The 19145-nt window shown below is 38.7% G+C and overlaps 1 protein-coding gene and 1 long non-coding RNA gene across 3 annotated transcripts in view; one reads left to right on the top strand and one right to left on the bottom strand.

Moving 5' to 3' along the window:
- The window catches only part of LOC138148316 (uncharacterized), a 58851-nt gene extending 56411 nt beyond the window's left edge, over positions 1–2440 (bottom strand). Inside the window, exon 1 of one of the 2 annotated variants that reach the window (XR_011165022.1) lies at positions 2310–2440. This is a non-coding gene — a long non-coding RNA (uncharacterized lncRNA). The remainder of the gene's footprint in view (positions 1–2309) is intronic. The other variant, XR_011165021.1, reaches the window with a different exon arrangement.
- TENM4 (teneurin transmembrane protein 4) overlaps positions 1–19145 on the top strand; it is a 1707472-nt gene that overhangs the window by 434621 nt on the left and 1253706 nt on the right. The window contains exon 3 of the mRNA XM_069070949.1: positions 2426–2568. The gene's annotated coding sequence lies outside the window, so the exon portion shown is untranslated. The remainder of the gene's footprint in view (positions 1–2425; positions 2569–19145) is intronic.

Genomic DNA, 19145 nt, shown 5'->3' with positions numbered 1-19145 from the left:
TCTGGAGTCTTCCTTCTCCATGACTTTGCTTCAGGTTGGTCCCTGTATTTGGGGGGTCTTTTTGTTTTTTGTTTTTTTGCTTTTTTGGATGGGGAAGGCAGGGTAAAAAATGACTTGCCCAAGGTTACATGGCTAGATTTTGGTGTTAAGGCCAGATTTGAACTCAGGTCCTCCTGACTCCAGGGCTGGTTCTCTATTCACTGTGCCACCTAGCCACCCCCTTTTTTGTTTTGTTTTGTTTTTTGTTTTTGGTCCCTGTATTTGGAATGCCCTTTTATCTCCTCTTCATATGTAGAATTCCTATACAGTCTTTAAAGCAGCAGTTCTCAAAAGCATGGTTTGGAGACTCTTTTGGGGGTACCTAAGGTCAAAACTCTTTTCATAATAAAACTAAAATATTTCTAATATGGTAAATAAAAAATAGATATGATAAATAATATCAACCCACATAAACCAAAATCTTGAGGGATGGGATTATCAATAATTTATAAGATTGTAAATGGGCTCTGAGAGCAAAAGTTTTGAAAACTGCTGCTTTAAGTGCAACTCAAACACTCCTCAGTTTCCATACATGACTTTGTTCCATGACTTTTTAACTCAATTATAATGTAACATTGTAAATATAGAGAGAAAATATTACATTATAATAGTGCTATATATATATATGTATTTTATGTATACTTTTAATAACATAATAAATATGTGTGCATATATAAAGAGCTATTATATATTACATTATACCTATATTGTATTATACACACATATGTGTATATTTATGTATGTGTGTATGTATATAGCCAGTTGTTATATCCTCTCTCCTTACCAGACTCTAGATTTAGTGAAGGCAAGGACCTTGTCTTAGTGGATTGGAGAAGCAGAAATTTAGTGTAATAGAACCCTGAATTTGTGTTCAGGAGACACAAATTCAAATCTTGCTTACAATACTTGCTGATTGTATGACCTTAAATTAACCTCTCTGCACTTCAGCTTGTCATTAAAATGGCAATAATAGTATTAATATTACCAACTGTACAGGATCAGAAGGAAAGTTCTTTGTAGAATTTAAAGTATTATACAGGGTGCTTCAAAAGTTTGTGGCAGTTTTCAACTTCGATAACCTAAATCTGCCCCAAGATGTTAGAGATATCCTGTATAAATGGAAGTTCATATTATTTTACATAATACTTATCACACGGTAGGTAATTAAAATTTATTTGTTGAATGAATGAGTTCAGCAACAAATAAATAGTAGGTTTGCTATCCCCTAGAGCCTTCTTTCACAGGGTCTGTTTTTGAAGACTTTCCAGATTGGTAAGACCTCCCAGAGTGAATGTTCTGCCAGCATTGGCTTTGGGAATCCAGGATCACGTCCATTCTATAATAACCCATCAGCAGTGATCCTGGGTTCTCAGAGCCAGAGTTAGCAGAACAGATTCTCTGGAAATTCCTATCAGACTGAATGGACTTCAAGTATGGGCCCAATGTGAGACAGGCTGACTAATTTGCAACAACAGCAATAATGATAATAATAACAATAACTAACAGTCACAGTAATAGTAATAGTTAGCGTTTATCTGGTGCCTTAAGGTTTCCTAAGCACTTTACAAATATCTCATTTGATCCTCACAACAACCCTAAGAGGTAGGTGGTATTATTATCCCCATTTTTACTGATGAGGAAACTGAGGCAAATAGAGGTTAAGTGAATTGCCCAGAGTCACACAGCTCATAAGTGTCTGAGGTTGGACTTAAACCCTGGCTGCAGGTCTAGCACTTTATTTAATTAGAATGGAATGGAAAAGGAGGGCAGGGAGGGTTCTCTGTCCCACCATTAAAATTGTGAGGAGAGAGCACAGGTGCTGATGGATAGCAGTGATAGACTGGAAATAGGGCTCTGACTGACACACTGGACCCAGGTGATCTGGAAGCAGAGGAGGCTGCCAGAGAAGATCAGCAACAAACTTGCTTCCAAATAGAAAACTCCCCAAACTCATTGGCATTTCCAGCTCCCTCTCTGGTCCCCCTCTCTGCGGCTTTGCTTCTGCTAGACCCAACAACCCAGCCGGAGGCAAGAGCCCAGCCTCCAAGCCAGAGGAAAGGGGAGCTGGCTCCTTGTTACCACGGATCGGGAAAGCTCTTTTAATGATGAGGCTGCTGCAACATTATTGCAACAACCAGCAACCCACATGTTCGATTACAACAGGCTGAGCCACCAGCCCGCTCCCCTGTGCCAGGTCTAAGGAAAGGGAGAGAGAAAGGGGGGGGGGGGGAAGAAAACAATCCAATGCCTCTCAGTGAGAGCATCTCTACCTCCTACCCAGTGCACAGGGGGCCGGGGTGGGCCACATTTGGGGACAGGAGCGCCCCGTCTGGGTCTTTTTCTTGGGTCGCTGAGCCGCTGCTTCTGTTTGTATGCTTCCTATTAGATCCCCAGAGGTTCTAAAGGGCTCCCCGCCTCTGCTCTGGACCTCGGATCCCAACTGGAGTCTGCCAGACCGGTATTGCAAGTTTTGCAGCCCAATCTTCTGCCTAGTCTTCACCGGGGAGCAGGAAGGGAGTCTACTTTCAGGTGAGTCTAAATATCTTCGCTGTGTTACGCTCACTCATGTTGAGCTGGATTGTGATCGACCGGAAAGAAATCTTTGGTCCAGGAAGATAGACCCTTGAGCTCCTGAAGGCACATGCATAGAGAAATCCTGTACTCCCAAGGCGGGGGAAAGGGGGGATGTGTGAGTTCTTGAGCACTTAAGAATGATGAGTTCACATTTTGTATTTCTCCTTATCTTATGATGCAACCTAAAGGAAATTCACTCAGTTCTCTGTAATACAATTCATCTTCAAAATGCTTTCTCATTAATTACCCCTAAGGTTCCCATCACAAGGGAAGAGGGGAAGAATGTCTGCCCCGATGTCACCAGTACCAAATGGGGACTTAAAAATAAACTACCCCATGGACTCAACATGTGACATTTACACTTCAGCAGTTTCATTTCAACAGACTGGGTTCAAACTTTCCAAAGGGTAGAAATGGGCTTCTGAGCCACCAGCCTTGGCATCTTCCAGTTTCCATTTAACATTTGAGGAAGGGGTAGCAACCACTTAATATTCTTAGAAAGGGCCTTGAAAGGTGAGAATGGCTCCCTTCTTTCTATTCAACTTTCCTGAGAAATGGAAAGAGGGAGGGGATGGATGGAAAAGGTACTGGCCTTAGCATCTAACTTCAATAAACAGTCACAAACTTCATTGGCGATGTGCAAATTACTGATTTTTATTGGACACTTTGGGGAATATGATAGTTTGTCAGGAAATGAAAGAGAATGTCTGCACTTATAAAATTCTATGGAAAATCAATGTAGTGCTTAAGTATATTCTTCTTCAGTTATTTGAGTAAAGGACTATTCTCCAGGCAACTAGAAAGGATTTTTAGAGAGGAGGCAGCCACCACTGTGGAGAGAGCATTCAGGGCCTGGCTAAAAGGTCATGCTGATGTTTACTGCTAAACTCATCCACTTAGGGAAATATAGTGTGTAGGGTGTGAAGAATACAGGACAGTGCCAAGTGCCTGACTGGGGTTTTTTAGCATCAATTATTAATAGCATCACTACAGGCCTCTTTACATGATGCCCTCCAGGGTCTAGGCAAGTTCTTTTTACCTGTATTTTCATGCCCCAAATCTACAGATTCCAGCTGCTACTTAGCTCTTTCCATTCCTTAAACCACCCCCACTATAGCCTCTACCCAAAAAATAGAAAGATACAGATGCTACAAGGTCAGTTTTAGAGATGTGAAAGCATTCCACAGTGGGGACAAGAGTAAAATCTTCTGTCTCTTTAATTTTAACAGAAAAACTGCTTAATCTCTCTCTCCCCATATGTATATATATGTATATGTGTGTCTATTAATTTATATATAAATACACACATGCATATGTATATATACACCTATATGTATATATGTATGTGTGTGTACATATATGTGTGTATATATATATATATATGTATATGCCTTTTTCGTTGTGCCTAGATATATTCCGTCTAACAATTGACTGACTTCAACCCCCTTTCATGTCTCTAAATCTGGGGGGGGGGGGTTGTATTGTAAATTTATTTTATTTTTGATTCATGGTACAAAACAAGCATTTTCATAACATAGTACAATAAAAAAAGATGATTGCACACAAAACTAAAAATCTACCATGTACAGCTTGCTATTCCCTCTAAATACACAAGTTATTATCATGCAAATTTCTTTTTTTCCTTTTGTTTTCTTCCCTCTTCTCCCCACCTCCCACTCTAGAGATAGCTATCATTTGACACAAATAGGTATATATACACACATACATATACATATATATGTAAAAACATTCTATGCATAATTCTATTTATCAGTTCTTTCTCTGGATGCAGATAGCTTCTTCCTTGCTAGGTCCTTTGTCGTTGATTTGGGTATTTATAATAGTCAAAATGGCTTAGTCGCTCAAAGTCATTCTTAAAACAATATTGCTGTTACTGTATACAATGTTTTCTTAGTTCTGTTCATTGAAATCAGTTTTGAATTGAAATTAGTTTCTTGGCTGTGTTACTAATACAATATATATTATTATGTAGTTATACAGTATTTAGTGCAGGTATAAGAGATAACCTACTATCAACCTCCCCAGGATTGTAATAAGCCAGTACTGGGTATAAATATTTTGTATATCGTGAATGTGCCCAGTTATTCACAAGATGTCTCCCCTACTAGACTGTACTCTAAAGGACCTCTTTGAAAGCAGGGGTTGGTTTGTGGGTTGTTGGGGGGGGGGGGTTGCCTTTATTTTTTTATTTAATATTTCATTTTTCCCCAATGACATGTAAAAATAATTTTAACATTCTTTTTTTTCAAATTTTAAGTTCCAAATTCCCTTCTTCCCTTCCTCTCCTCCCTACCTCATGGAGAAGGCTAGCCTTTTGACATAGGTCATGCATATTTTGCCTTTCTATGTATTCCTAGCACAGAGCCTGACTAAATAAACATATAGCTAGTACTTAACAAATGATCATTAATTGAACAACCTCAGATATAGACATCATGATCTTGGGTATACACAGAATATTTCACCAGAGTATATAAATTAAAAAGAAAAAAAATCCAACAGTACATATTGATTGAATTCTTACTCATAACATAACATTGTATTCGACATACTAGAAAAAAATTAAAATTTAACTAAACTTAAACATAATACATATGCATAATAAAGCATTTACCATGTGAATGAACGTAAGTGAAAGATCAGTTTTTTGAGACATCATACTGTGCCTGGGTAAAAAAAAAGCCACTTTACTGATGGTCAGGAGTATTATATCACATCTTATGACTCTAACTGTATGATTCTGGGCAAGTCACTTAACTTGAGTGAACCTCAGTTTCCTCACTTATTAAATGAGAATGAGAATGCTTTAATCACCTGTCACACAGGGTTGTTGTGAGAACAGTGCTACATAAACCTTAAAGCACTACATGCAGAATTAATGTCACTGCTAAAAGGAACCTTAGAACATGGAATGTTAGAATTAAAAACAACCTAAGGATATAGAATGCTATATACAAACATAAATATATATATATACACACACATATATATATGTGAATAAAATCTAAAGACATAAAATTCTACAGTTGGAAGGGACCTTTGGCAGCATAATATTTTAATTTTAGTCCTTAAATGAAGTTCAGTATGGTCTGGTAGAAGAGATTCTGGAGGTCGCTATCTAAATCTCAGCTATCCACCATTAGAATACTAGCAAGAGAAGGTGTCTGAGAGACCAGCATTCATTACATCATAGAAATGAAAACAGATCCCAGAGGCAGGAAGTGACTTGCAGAAGGTCTCACATCAAATTAGCAGCAAAGCTGTAACTAAAAGCCAAGTCCCCTTGACATTGTTTACATTGTGCTTGTCACTGGTGTCTCTAGGAGCTGCTGTTACTCATGTGTCTTTAGTATAAAGCAGAAGGGGAAAAAACCAAACAAACAAAGAAAAAAAAATCCTCCTCTCCATTCCTCTAGATACTCCTTCCTCAAGATAATTATAGGAGATTTCCTCAGATAACAATCCTTTTTCAAAAGAGTTTATGCTCAAAGTTCCCTCCAGATACAATATTCTAGGTGGTAAGATTCTACATTTTAATTGTCCGTGCTCCCCTACATTATGTTTTAAAGTTCCTTCCAACACTTAGAGTGGTCCTAATGTCTTACATTGATTTTGACTCTCACATTAATTACTTACATGCACATAGCCCTTTAAAGTTTACAAAGACCTTTCCATACAACAATCCTCAGATAAAAGTAAGGGAAGGAAGAGTGAAAAATAGTGTTGGTAAATGTAGAAAGAGTCCCAGACTAAGAAAGAGAACCTAGGTTCTGATCTCAGCCATTCATCTAATTTGATATAGGACTGTGAGCAAGTCACTTCATTTTTCTTGGCTGTAATGTCCAACTCTTTAAAAGCTGAGGGGAGGGGACATAGCAGAGGGAAGGACAGGAGAAGACTAGATGGAAGACTTGATGATTTCTACACTTTCCTCTGGCTCTTAAAATTTATGAAAAGGAGAATCCCACATATGTTTCAACAAAGCTCCCTAATGTCCAGATCATCCCTGGGGGACCATTTCAAAATAAATACAAAATCAAAACTAATTCTTCCCCAAAACTATAAATAGTCAATGATCATGCCCCTCATATGTGGTGGGCATAATAAAATGTATAAAGGAACAGAAAGGTTAGAATTATAAGGAGAGGATGGAAGAGACTGAATAAGTTCAAATGTAATTGTGATAAGAAATTTCTTGGACCCTGGATTTGTCATTAGAAGGATTCTTTACTGTGAATTCAAGTTACTGTATTGGACTACTGAGAGTATTCATTCCTTGTTATTCAAAGTTCTAAAAAGAAAGAACCAAAAATAGTCATTGAATCATCAGCAACTGGAGGATCTTACAGTCTTGTTTTGTACTCTATAACTCACCCCAAAGAGAAAATATGGCATAGTTCAGTTTTGACCATGTATCCCTATCATAAACTATTTTTCAGCACACACTTCTCCAAAAATATAATGATAATGATGATGATGGTGGTGATGATGATATTGCTGATAATAATGATGATGATGGTGGTGGTGGTGGTGATAGCTAGCATTTATGTAGCACTGTTAGGTTTGTAAAATGTTTTATAAGTATTTTTTTTCATTTGATCCTTACCACAACTCTAGGAGAGAGATGCTGTTATTATCACCATTTTACAGAGGACAAAACGGAAGCAGACAGGTTAAATAACTCACCCAGTGTCACATAGCTAGTGTCCAAGGATTTAAACTCAAGCCTTACCAACTCTGAGTCCAGGGCTTTACCACATATATGTACTGTTGAACTAATTAATTATATACATTATGCAACACACAAAAATGGAACAAAAATGAAATAAGCTGTTTCTTCAAGTAATTTTATAAACAGCACAACCCTTCTGACCTCATTAGCAATTTATTTAAAATTATTTTATGATTATATGTTATTAATACTTTAATGAAAGCAATGTAATTGAATATACTTTATATATTTTTAAAATCTTGGTTTAACACTTTGTAATACAGTGATTTGAAGTTCTAGTTCCAAGTTCACTTAGTTTTAATACATAGTTTTCATGTTTGTCATGGGCTAAAGAAATAAACGGTATCTTGCAAAGGGAGGTTGAAATAGAAAACAAGCATTATTGGCCATACTTACTAAAATAATGATATTCATTTCTCAGTCCTATTTCATAGAGATTTCTGTTGAAATTGGACTAATAAACATCTGCCTTGCCTGATATCAATTGGTCATTCTTGAAACATAATTGGGGGCAGCTAGGAGGTGCAGTGAACTGGTCCTGGAGTCAGAAGGGCCTGAGTTCAAATCCGGCCTCAGACACTTGACACACTTACTAGCCGTGTGACTTTGGGCAAGTCAGTTAACCCCAACTGCCCTCCAAAGAGAAAAAAACACATAATTGGAAAAGGTTTCATTTTTATATTTTGAATAGATGAATTCAAAACCCAGTGAAACTCTTCATTTGGAAGATCTTGAAGCAGATTAGAAAATTATGTTTCCAAACTTTTCAAGCATGCATGTATAATAGAAGAGTTTTTAAAGGTGCGATACTTACATCATTTTTGGCAACAAAAGCTTAGTTTTTTAAAGACTTCATATTTTCACTAGATATAATCTTGGGATCCAGTGTATAATAGAGTGAGATTGATCATTAGCAACGTGAATATAAATGCACATTTCAAATAATCATAATAATTTCAATTTCTTGGCAAATCTGATTAGGTGGTGATTGTTTTTACTTTGGATTCTGGCTAATGAAGAGCCCATACTAGGAAAAGAAGTGTCATTTCTGCTATTTTCTTGCTATTCACTTATGCTCATGTTATTAGTATTATCTTCAATCTGTGGTTTCTTGGCAGGAATCTTTTTAAGCCACTAGGCCATTTTGTGAGGGTTAGTTTAATTAAAACTAGAGAACACAAGCCATAAATCCACTCAACAAGTACAAGCAAATCACAATACATCAAAATCACTGAAAACAAGCTAAAGAGTGAGGGTGCCACTGAAAAGTCTTTCCCTTATACCAGGATGCTTCATATGCCACACCTAACATGTTATTGTCAATTAATCATTCAACAAATATTTATTAAGCAACGTCTAGATGTCAAGCATTGGGTTAGATACTGAAGAGGCAAACAGAAAAAAAAACAGTCTGCCCTCAAGGAGCTTAAATTCTATGAGGAGGTAAGATATGTACATGAATAAGCACATAAAGAATAAGGAACAGGTAGCTTAGGAGGAAAAATGGCAGAAAGTGGGGGCATCAGAAAAAGCTGAATACAGAAGGTAGCATGCTAAATTTTGAAAGAAATGAGGAATTCTAAGATGGAGGTGGGTATCCCCTTAACTGGTGCAGATAATAGCCCCATAGTGACTTAGCAAATGGTTTTCAAGAACCGTGTAAATGGAAAATGGTTGGCCTCGTGGCAAACCTGGTTATGTTGTTATTTGTCCTTCCTTCTAGAAGAGGACCAATGACATCAGGGGAGTGATGTCTTGACTTGCAAGTAAACTGGTTTTAAGTGAGGCAGAGCTGTGCAAAGTCATCAGTCTCAATCTCATCCAGTGGCAAGATGTAGATCAAGATGACTGGTGATGGCCATGATGCAGTGGGAGACCTTGGCTTTTTTAGGCTAAGGTCTTTCCCAGGTCTCAGTTTGTCTGAGGCAACACCCATTCAGTGATTAAAAACTAGGTAAAAATGGAAGCAAAAGATGACCTACTTTGCCTTCATGAAAGAATCAGTCTGGGAAGGGAAGACCCTCAGAGTTTCTGGCCAGAACAAACACAATTGCTATTTACACCCACTCAGCCATCAAAACCCAAACAATGAGTAACTTGGAGTTGGGCTAGAACTTATCATTGGCCAGTCAGTGAGAGCCCAAGTGATCTGGGTTTAAAAGCTTAGCCATTGGAAGCCCAATGAGCTTTATCAAAGCCTGGTTATTCAGAGTTATATTTCAGGAAATAATAAATGAAAACTCTATGAAAAAAAATGGTTAACTGTCCTGGTTTAAAAAAAAAACAGTGATAGAATAAATAAGTAGGGAAGTAAAACAATCTAGCTCCCAAACTCCAAGATACCTTGCGAGATATAAGTGATCAAAATTTATAGTCTTTTGAACAGAGAATTCACATGTAAGGGTATGACTCTCCAAATGGACAGAGGGAGAAGAGCCTAACTGGTGATAAGCTTCAAATGACAGGCAAACCTATATTTGAATCGTTTATGGTCTAATAGAACTTGCCAGATCTTGCCCTCAGCTGATACCACCTTCATGAACCCATCTGGCATAGCCTTTGAGAACATGTCACAATTTGGTTTCTAAATAGGAATTTCATGGAAAGGTAACATATGGGCCAACCTTTCTCCAATACAGAGATCCCATGAGTCCATTAATATCGTGGGCACTTAGTCTTGCTCTTCAGAGGTTACACAGCTTCTAAGCAGCACTAGGAGTCTACATAGAGCTCTCTTTCTATGGTGACAAACCAGGACAAAAAGAAAGTTCCTTTGTTATGAAACAATGCCTAATAAGGATAAATGTTCAAGGAAGAATGTAGTGTGATAGATGTCAAATTAGCCATAGAATCATAAAATGTTAGAGCCAGACCCTTCAAAGATGGAGGAAGCTTAGGACATGTAATGTTAAAACATTGAACATAGAATGTCAGTGCTAGAAGAGACCTTAGAGCAAAGAATGATAGAGCTTGGAGATGATCTAACCCCAGCCTCTTTGAAGTTAAAACTGAGTCTTGAATCAGAGGTATGCTGGAGACAGCTATGCAGGCTTTGTGAGAACTGATTGTTAAATTTTCAGTGAGAGCATGTACACCATGGAAATCAGCAAACACTACAAATCAGGACTTGATTGTTTGGTTGTTTGTCTACACTTAGGAAAGTGATAGGGAAAATGTTAATAGTGCAGTTTAAACTTGAAAGTATCTTAGTAAATTTCTTCCCCTGTAAAGCCGGTTATTAAACATTTATCAGCACTCCCTTGCCTAAGATGGATGGGATGACTTGCCAGTGGCCATACAAGTTAGTGATAGAACCGAAACTCTAACCACATTAATGGCATTCTCCGCAAACACCTAAACACTCCCCATCTCTCTGGCATCTCTCTGGCATCTAGGTCCAAGCTCTCTGTGTCTCCATGACCACCACGGCAATGTCTCTGTTCTCTAGGGTTCTGTCTCAGCCTTAGATTGCATTGCTTCCCCAAACACCCACTTGTTCCAGATCTCTTCCAAATGGGGCCTGAATGCCCAGTTCAGTAGGAAGCTCATAGCTCCCCAAACCCTCGTTCTCTGAGGCAAAACTCACTCTGTCCTGCTGGCCTGGAAATGACTCAGCCAGCTAGCTAAACTCCAATCACTTTTTCTTACCTCTTACATTATCGATAGAGATTTGGGATCTGAAACAGTTTCTCAAGGGAGAAACAAGCATAATTTAACTCGGATCCAGGAACAAAAATTTCATATAAGTAGGTATTATTTTCTCTTATCATTTTACCTTACCATATTTACACACGCCATTTGTAAATAACATGTCACATTTCTATGCTGTTATTGTTGGCAGAACACTTTCTCCCAAGCCTGTAATAATAGCTAACATTTCTATTAAGCCTTAAAGTTTGTAAAGTGTTTTACACATATTATCTCAATTGATCCACACAACTTAATGCTATTATTATCCCCATTTTACAGATGAAAAGATTAAGTTTAAAAAAACCTAAAATGTATTTCCCAGGATCATTCAACTAGTTAGTGTCAGAGGCAACATTCAAGCTCCTGTCTTCCTGATGCCAAGTCCAGCATTATATTGACTTTGTCGCTTACTTAGTCTAAACCAGAAAATGGAGAAAATGAAAGAATTTTTTTCCCTGTTTCCCACTTGGGAAAAAAAGGCTAGGCCAAGGGACATTCATGATCTTAACTAAGCCTGAAAACTAGGTCTTGGAGCTCAGCACCCACACCTCTCCAGAAGTTAACTCACAGCAATGTTTCCATGAGTGTCAGTGCTGAGGCTGCCATCCTGGGAAGTTAGCTGCAAAGGGAGGTCTCTCTGAGTGCACACCCTCCATATAGCCTGAGAAGATTTGCCTGTGGAAAGGGAGAAACTGTGCCTTCAGCAAAAAAACAAATGTACTGACAAGATACTTTTAAGTTTAAACTGCACTATTAACATTTTCTTCATCACTTTCTTAAGTCTAGAGAAAAGACCAAACAATAAATCAAGCACTAATTTGTAGTGTTTGCTGATTTCCAGGGTGTGCATGCTTGCACTGAAAGTTTAACAATCAGCTCTCACAAAGTGAATGTGACTGTACTTAGGTTGTAGACATGGAGATAAATAATTCTGGATTGTCTCTATGTTTTTGGGTTGTTGTTATTCAGTCGTTTTCAGTCATGTCCAACTCTCCATGACCCTATGTGGGGATTTTCTTAGCAAAGATACTGGAGTGGTTTGCCATTTCCTTCTACAGATCATTTTAAAGATGAAAAACTGAGGCCAGTAGGGTGAAGTGACTGGCCCAGGGTCACACCGGTATTAAATGTCCAAGCCCAGATTTCAGCTCATGAAGATGAGTCTTCCTAATTCCAAGCCCAGTGCTCTATCCACTGTGCCACCTAGCTGCCCCTGTCTTTGGATATCACCCAGTAAACCATCTTTTATAGCCTCATTGAAATGATATGTGCTAGGGACAGTCCTTGAATGTTCTTTTATGTAACGGGAGAGCCAGACCACAGCCACAAACACCTGGGGATAAAGGTAAATAAGTGTTCTTTTTGATGATAAAATCTTAGGCATTTACACCTATGTTTCTGTAATTGAATTTAACACAGTAAATTATATTATACCTCATGACTGTAGCTGAAATGTAAATAGCCAAGGCTTACAAAGAGCTTTATATCCAATTTTTCATTCCAATGGGAGAGAAAAATGATACTGATATTATGTCCATTCTTAGATGAAGAAACTGAGGCTCAGAGAGGTTAGGTGATTTGTCCTTGTGGGCACTGCTAGTTAAGTATCTGGGATGGGATTCCTAGTACATATCTCTCCTGACTCCAAGGTACTAACACTGAAAACACCAAAAAGATCACTTAAAGTTTATCTCAAATGCCACCTTGTTCTTAAAGTCTTCGCTGATACAGTGGGGGCCATCTCCAGTCTTCCTGATCTATGTCTGGTCACTGGACCCAGGTGGCTCTGGAGGAGAGAATGAGGCTGGTGACTTTGTACAACCCTCCCTCATTTAAATCCAATTCACTTGAAGTCATGGCATCATCTTCCTGATGTCATGGTCCTCTTTGGGAATGAAGGACAAACAGCAACCCTGATTCATCACATTGGGAATGATCTCTCTCCAAATCAACTCCAATCAACACTTTGCACCTTTCTGGTATACTTAGGTATTTTGTTCTAATTTTATCATCCTATGGGTCTTGAAGATTCCCTTTGGGAAGGTAAGGTTGGTCCATATGACCATGTCTTGCTTCAGGCTGTATATTCATTAGTGCCAAGAACAGAACCCTGTATACAATAGGCACTTAATAAATGTTTGTCGAATTGTTGTTGTTGAATTGTTTTTCAGTCTAACTCTTTGTGACCACATTTGGGGTTTTCTTGGCAAAGGTACTGGCGTGGTTTCCCATTTCCTTCTCCAACTCATTTGACAGATGAGGAACTGAGGAAAACAGGATTAAGTGACTTGCCCAGGGTCACACAGCTGAGCATCTGAGGCAGGATTTGAACCAGGAAGAGGAGTCTTCTTGCCTCTAGGTCCTGTACTTTATCCACTGAGCCACCTAGCAGCCCATTTGCCAAATTACATTGGATTGGATCTAGTCAGAAGACCTGAGCTCAAGTCCCAACTAAAACATTTACTAGTGATGGGATTATAGGACAACCCCCATGTAGGACATCTACTCTTTGAACTTTAATTTTTTTATCTGCAAAATTTCTCTAGGATGTTGTGAGAATAAAATGAAAAATTGTAAAGCAATTTGAAAAAGTTAAAGCATATAAATGCTAGCTACTATGATCATATGTGAATAAAGAAGAAAAATGTTAGCACTACAGGCATACCTCGTTTTATTGTGCTTCACTTTATAGAGCTTCAACAATATTGCGTCTTTTTTAATTGAAGGCTTGTGCCAACACTGCCTTGAGCAAGTCTATCATTTTTACATTTTTCCGACAGCATGTGCTCACATCGTGTCTCTGTGTCACATTTTGGTAATTCTCACAATATTTCAAACTTTTTCTTTAGTATTATATCTTTTATGGTGATCTGTGATCAGTGATCTTTTATGTTACTATTATAATTATTTGTGGCACCATGAGCCATGTGCATATGAGATGGTGAACTTATTCAGTAAATGTGTGTGTTCTGACTACTCCACTGACCAGCAGTCTCTGCCTCTCCTCCAGCCCCTCTATTCTTTGAGACCCAATGACATTGAAATTAGGGCAATTAATAACTCTGCAATGGCTTCTAAGTGATCAAGTGAAAGGAAGAGTTTATTGATGTGACAAACTTCATTTTTGTCTCATTTTAAGAAATTGCCACAGCCACCACAACCTTTAGCAACCACCACCCTGATCAGTCAGCAGTAATCAACATCTAGGCAAGACACCCCCACAACAAGAAGATTATAACTTGCTGAAGACTCAAATGATGGTTAGCATTTTTTAGCAATAAAATATTTTTAAATTAAGGCATGTACATTAATTTTTTGACATAATGCTATTGCACACTTTACAGTATGGTGTAAACATAAGTTTTATATGCACTAGGAAACCAAAAAAATCACGATTCACTTCATTGTGATAGTTTGGAACTGAACCTACAATATCTCTAAGGTATGCCCATATTTACCTTATAGGATTGTTGTGTAAAGTATACAGTGCTTTAGAAATGTGTGTATTATCATTGATAGTGTTGTTGCTGTTGCTATAATATGTCTCATATATTGTACAGCAGATAGTATGTTGCCCTACCCACTGGATGTTGTATATGTTAATAGATCACTTTTTAAAAAGTTAGTACTGCCTGACTAGAGTTTTGGCTGTTTTTAGTCTGGGTTTGTGAGTTCCTTATCAAAATTGCTGTAGGGAATTAGCTAGTGAGAAACTCCCTTCACATTGATAGCAACTGTCTATGACATAGTCTTAGAGAGTTTCCTGGGAGACCTGAGTACAAATCTTGCCTCAGAAACTTACTATGTAATCTTGGGTAAATCACACATAGCCTCAGTTTCCTAATCTCTAGAATGTGCATCATAACAGCTCCTGGCTCACTGAAGTGTTGTGAGCTGTCTCTCGTGGGTCGATAGTAAAGCCCACCTGTGTGACAATATTTAATTAAAAATAACTAAAATTGTCCTTATTAACTGAGCCACTAATTATTAATCCTTTCTTAATTTAAGAAAATGTATTAGCTAACTGAGTTCATTCTCTAGACCAAAATGATGAAAGAAGAAAGAAATAAAGCAAGGAAGGAAGAGAAAAAAGGGAGGGCAGGAAGATGGAAGGAAGGAAGGAAGGAAGGAAGGAAGGAAGGAAGGAAGGAAGGAAGGAAGGAAGGAAGGAAGGAAGGAAGGAAGGAAAGAAGGAAGGAAGGAAGGAAGGAAGGAAGGAAAGAAGGAAGGAAGGAAGGAAGGAAGGAAGGAAGGAAGGAAGTGAGGAAGTGAGGAAGTGAGAAAGGGAGAAGGAGGAAGAAAGAGAGGGAGAAAGAGAGGGAAAAAGAAAGTAAGAAAGAAAGATGAAATGGGGCGGGGGTATTGTCAGTCTATAGCAACTTATATTTATCATGTATCTAATAGATGCAAGGCTTTTCATAGGACATTCACTGCTGTGGGGAGATATATTTAAAGGAGACCATTGTCCCTGACCTCCAGGAACTTACAATCTGGTGGAAGGGACAAGGTGTAATAATCAAGCAGAAGATGAAATTAACAGCATATGATGTAAATGGCAGTTCAGAGAGCTCCTAGGAGATTTGGAAGTGTGTGTTACAGTCTCAATGCAGTGGATTTCTAAGATGTAACAGGAAGGCAACAAACACCAGAACCTGGTAACAGAAAATGAAAGGATCAGATTGCCAGCCCTCTTGACTCACAGCCCTGAAGGCAGTCAGTCTAGGTCATTGCCAGAATCACAGGATCACACACTGTCAGAGATAGAAGGGAACTTTGAGATCATTTCAACTAGCTCCCTCCTTTTACAGGGGAGGAATTAATGAAATTCAATCATCAGACAGGTCACTGAATTGAATAGTATGGAAGCCTGTTCAAGGAAAGGTTAGACTAGGTGACCTTGGGCATCCCTTCCAATTCTGAGGTTCTGTGAATCTGCCAATAAAGGAACTAATAAATCTTCATTTCACTGAATCATAGAATGAGAGAGCCAGAAGGGACTTTACAACATACAATGCTAGAACACAGATCATAAAATGTTAGTGCTAGTAAGGACTCCAGTTATTGCATAGTCTGAACCTTTCAATTTACATATTAGGAAACTGAGGCCAAAAAGATGAAGTGAGTTGCCCACATCCACAAATTTAGTCATTGGAAGAGCCAGGATTCTAATCTTTTAATAATTTGCTTCATTAAAAAAATGTTCATGATTAATATTTTTGAGGGGCAAAGGAATGTCATGGAGGGGAGGCAGGGATAAAAAGGGTTTTGCTTCATAATTTTTCCCTTATCTGTTAGCCTTGATGTGTGTACAAATGATAGAGGCATAAAGAAGATTCATCCTATTTTTGATTTGATTATTTTAAATGCTCTTATCAGTGAATTAGTAAATATAAAAGTGTGATGGATGTTTGAAAATTGGGTATTTTGGCACCATTTTGATCAGAGGCTGCTATCAAAGGGTGGGACTGCTCCATGCATTAAGATTCCTCATACATTTGCCCAAGTCTCAAACTTGCAGGTTATCCTGTAGTCCCAGGCTGACTGTATAGAAGAACGGTCTCCTTTCAAATCGACTCTTAGGGTTGTTTAGACAGGCTGTGTGTCTCAATGGCATTTACATTCACCATCTGAGTAGTTTTCTTCTATAGAAAAAAAGATTTAAAAAATGCAATTCTTGCCACATTTGGATTCATACTAGGGGAAAATGTGCTGAATAATAACTAAAATTTAGATAGCACATTTTTTTGGCAAGTACTTTACATTGTGTCCTCAAAACAATGCTGGGATATAGGTATTATCATTATCCCCATTTTACAGATGAGGAAACTGAAGCAGATGGCAGTTCAGTGACCTGCCCAGGGTCATAATAACAGTAGCTAGCATTCATATAGTGCCTACTATGTGTCAGGCACTTGCTAAGCTTTACAGATGTTATCTCATTTGATCCTTCGAAAATCCTGGGAGGTGAGTGCTATTATTATTCCCATTTTACAGTCAGCAGCTGTTAAAATCAAGGCAAGACCCTCCACCAGCAAAAAGATTGTCTTACTGATGGCTCAGATGATGGTTAGCAATAATGTATTTTTAAATTTAAGTGTGCACATTATTTTTTGAGACATAATACTATTGCCTTCTTAATAAACTATAATATGGTGAAAACTCTTATATGCACTGAGAAACCAAAAGATTCATGTGACTCACTTTATTATGATATTCACTTTATTGTGGTGGTCTGCAACTGAACCTGTAATATCTCTGAAATATGCCTGTATTTACAATATCATATACAAATTATATACATGTATATATATATAATATTATACACACACATACTAATGTATTGTGTTTGGGTGCACAGACAGGACTAGCACCTCTGGTGTGAGGGCTGGCTGAGCCCTTTCCAGGGCTGCATATCCACCTTTGGCATCCATCTGATTCACCCAACTTTACCTGTGTTTCCAAGAAGCTGTAGCATACACAATGGCCACACCCCAGTTAACTATCTGGGCAGACCAGCTAAATCAGGTTGAAGGTAACTGACAGGCTTCAAATTGGTGGAATGGGCAGATAAGAACAATCTGGTCCAATGGCCGTGAAGGCGGCTAGGGCAGGGAGGTGCTGGAGAGCATGTAGAGCTTGGTCAGATATCAAAGATGCCAAAGTTATCCACTGCATCCCAAGCCATTGCCAGTGGTCTTGACTTTTGTCCTGCCACTGGACTTCAATGACTCAGGAAGAGAGAGTGAGGCTGCTGACTTTGTGCAACTCTGCTTCTCTTAAATCCAGATTTTGCAAGTCAAGACATCACCAGAGATGTCATTGGTCTTCTTCAAGAACAAAGGACAAACAATATTGTGTATATAAATATATATGTGCACTGTGTATACTGAATATATGCTATATTGTGTAGATACTGTATTGCTGTGTATAATTTATATGGTATAGTGGGAGGAGGTCTGGTCTTAGAGACAAGATGACCTGGGTTCAGTTTCCTCCTCTGATACATATTGGATGTGTGACCCCGGGCAATCCACTTAACCCTTTGGTGACTCCAATGACTCTCTAAGGTGATAAGTTCTAGAGCATGTTCTAGTTTCTTCCCATCCCCCACAAGCTCCTTTTACCCATAAAATCATGAGTCTATTTTTTAAAAAAAGAAAGCAAAGCAAAACAAAACAACTTCAAAGTAGTGCAGACATGCCTGGGCTTTAGATCTCTCATACACATGTATAGACTTTGATACTTTGTCCTCCAGATGCCACCCCTGCCCTGGTGCCCAGCAGGGGCCTCTTCGCTAGTTATTTCAGACAGGCAGTGAAACATGGGCTCCAGTCACAGCTGTCGTCATCACTCACTTTCCCAGTTCTAGTGCACGCTGTGCAACAGAGCCGAGAGCTCCTTGACCTAAGGATCCATATGAACACAGGGACCTGGAATTACTGTGTCTTATCACCACAGTGCTAACTTACAGGAAGGAGATGCAAGTCTAAACAGAGTAGACATCAGTGCCTCCTGCCTTCTAACAACTTCTGACTACCAGTGAATGCATGGCAGTGTGGGAAGCCACACCAAGTAGCTCATCCAATCACCCAATCAATCAGCAAGAATTTATTAAGCACCTACTATGTGCCAGGTCCTGTGCCAGGTGCTAGGGATGCAAATACAATGAATGAAATAGCTCCTATCACAGTCTTAACTATCCCTACTCTACCAACTAATGAAAGTTTGCTAAAACCACTTATGTCTCCTTCCTACCATCTGGGACCTCTAAATACTTAGTAGAAATGCTAGGGCAGTCAATTGCTTCCCTCCTTAGCTGATCCTTACAACTTTCCTAACCTGAGAATAGTGGACTCTACCTTCCTCTCTGCCACACAGTCCAGCTGAGCCCCAGCCTCCTGATACAGGAAGAGATATTTGTAGTTATGGGCAAGAGTAGTCCTTCCACCAAATTAGATGTGGTACCTCAAGAGATGGTCAGAAACTTGAGCCTTTGGTGGCCAACCCATTGGTAACAAGCTCCTGTGCGTTTGACTAGTCCTAGTCTGGGTGCTCTCTCTCTCTCTCTCTCTCTCTCTCTCTCTCTCTC

The sequence above is a fragment of the Petaurus breviceps genome, unplaced genomic scaffold, assembly GCF_028583685.1.
Source record: "Petaurus breviceps papuanus isolate PSGF00001 unplaced genomic scaffold, PetGlider_PUasm1.0 90823, whole genome shotgun sequence".
Lineage (NCBI taxonomy): Eukaryota > Metazoa > Chordata > Mammalia > Diprotodontia > Petauridae > Petaurus > Petaurus breviceps.
This window is presented reverse-complemented; position numbering and strand designations above follow the sequence as displayed.